We start from the raw sequence: 2,386 nt of genomic DNA on the forward strand, positions 1-2,386 counted from the left end.
GTAGCTTTAAGTGAAAATATTTAGAATTCATTAATTATAAATGTATATTGACCTCATAAGAAATATAATTTTTATTGAACCTAATTGAAAATCAAATCCAATCCACCAATAATTAGTACATTTGTGTTCAGCTCTTGTTGTTACTTTAATCAACAACAGTAACCTCAGGACTGTGTTTGTTCTGAGAGTTTTCACTCAGCGTTTCTGTCTCGCTATCCCGCTGCTCCTGAGTCCCGCCTACTGATAGAACATCATTGGATCCTCTGTCCATGGCTCCACGTCTGTCACTCTATGATAGAACATGATTGGCTGTCGCTATTCGCCGCGTCATCAGTAGCTACGTGATTGGAGGAGAGAGGCACACAGTAGCGTCATTAATATTAACCAGCAGCTACTTTAGGTTTGACTTCCAATAAAAAATTAGTAAACGGGTTGGTTTAAAAAGAAAAGATGAGTGTAAGTAGCCTTGAAAATTAGTATTGTAATGCATTAAGTTTGACAAAAGCAGGTGTTTAAATAATCTGTTCTTTGCTAGTTTAAGAAAAAGCAAAACATTTCAGTTTTTTCCTGTTCTTATTTGTTATTAATGTTGTTGATGTTTCTGAGCCATTGCAAAAGAGCCACTTAAAGGAACCAGTCTATCTGTACATTATACATTTTTTTTTTTTTTTTACTGTTGCATTCCCAGCAATATGAAAGTTGTGTTTGGGTCTAATTTTAGCTAAATACAGAAATCTAACAAAAGAAGTAACCAATTAAAAATCCACAGGGTCAGAACAAAGAAAATCATCAACCAGTAAAGGTCTGGAGACATTTTCAAAGATCTGTTACTTTAGACAGAATTTAACTCTGAAATAAAATTAGATGTTTATGCATCCAGGTTATACACTGATTTTTTTAATAGAAAAATATGATAATTTCTATTCTATTTTAAAATCTAAAGTGTTTTTTTTTAAGTAAAGAACAACAATAGTTTGGTATACAGATAATTTCCTGATTCACATATTTTATAAAACACCTGAACTGACTGTTTGTTATTTTCTTTGTTATTTTTCTTTCTTTTTTCTGGCTTAATGAGAGCAGTGGGCTTTATTCTGCCCTGCAAGGCTTTAAACTGGGTTTGAATGGAGACAAAGTGATTCTAAAGCACATATCAAAGGGCTCACTCGTTAGTGTTGGGCTCACTGGATTGTGTGCTGAGCTGTGCTAGGGTTCTTTCTTACCTTTTCCTCCTTAGACTCCAGTCCTGACGAGCCTCCAGCTGGTTCCAATTGGACGCAATCAGGGAGCAGTATTTAGAGGAGTGGATTCCCTGGGACGGACGCCAGTCGGTTAAAGTTCCACACAGTGGTAACCTACCTGCTAGCTTTCCTAAGACTGAAAAATATTGTTTAGACTTAAGCTTTCCTCCGTAACCCCCTACTCTCNGTAGGAACAGTTCCCTCACCTCATAGATCTGAACAATAACAGAGAAAACACTCACTCACCTGAACTCATGGGAATCCAACCCTCACTGAAGACTCAGCTCCGCTGGGTAAATACAGGCTCCGTCTTTTATACCACATGACAGAGAAGGCGTGGAAAAGGCAACAAGAAAGTCAGACTGTTATGATCTTGTGCGATAAAGACTGGCCTTGTTTTTAGCCTGCAGACCAGTGTCTTCGGTTAGGGATTCCCATGTCGGTTTTAAACCCATTTTTAACTTGTTGATTAACTTGATGTTCAAGTTGTTGATTTAATGCAGTCAATCATTTGGTTTATTGTTTCATCCAGTTCCAGATCTGTTCTTTAAAATGACCTCCCCTCTAGACCAGAGATCTCCAACCTGTGGCTCATTATGTCCATATTGACTCATTAACTTTCAATCATAGAACTGAACACAGCTTGAATAGATTTAACTGTAAAGTCGGGGTTTGACAACATTTATTGTTTTCATACAAAATCATCAGAATCTGATTAACAGAAACACTTGGAGTCATTTATTGAAAGGAAATGTGGTTAATTCTCTTTTTATAGAAGTATTTTTTTTTACTTTGTTCCAAAACAGGAAGAAAACAATTAATGACTGTATTTTTTTAAGCAAGTAACCTATTTTGAGAAAAACACAAGTTTTCAAAATTGAAGAGCTATAGAGGTTCATTTAAGATAAGATGTATTCATTTATATTGGATTGAAAACTATCTTTGGATTGTAAAGGTTACTGACTCTGCTCTTTCTATTTATTGTTCTAGATTCAAACATGATGTAAACATGATGTGGTGAAGCTCCTGAAAACATCTAGTAGCAACAGTTCCTTGACCTGATAGATCTGAACAATAACAGAGAAAACACTCACTCACCTGAACTCATGGGAATCAAAGCGACACGAGAAGCAACACGTTCCTTC

General features: G+C 36.1%; 1 long non-coding RNA gene across 1 annotated transcript in view; it reads right to left on the minus strand.

The window, feature by feature from the left end:
• The window catches only part of LOC107104496, a 40,426-nt gene extending 38,917 nt beyond the window's left edge, over positions 1–1,509 (minus strand). Inside the window, exon 1 of the long non-coding RNA XR_001482260.1 lies at positions 1,488–1,509. This is a non-coding gene — a long non-coding RNA (uncharacterized LOC107104496). The remainder of the gene's footprint in view (positions 1–1,487) is intronic.
• Positions 1,510–2,386: the final 877 nt, after the last annotated feature.

Source organism: Cyprinodon variegatus, unplaced genomic scaffold, assembly GCF_000732505.1.
Source record: "Cyprinodon variegatus isolate N-32 unplaced genomic scaffold, C_variegatus-1.0 Scaffold1767, whole genome shotgun sequence".
Taxonomy (NCBI): domain Eukaryota; kingdom Metazoa; phylum Chordata; class Actinopteri; order Cyprinodontiformes; family Cyprinodontidae; genus Cyprinodon; species Cyprinodon variegatus.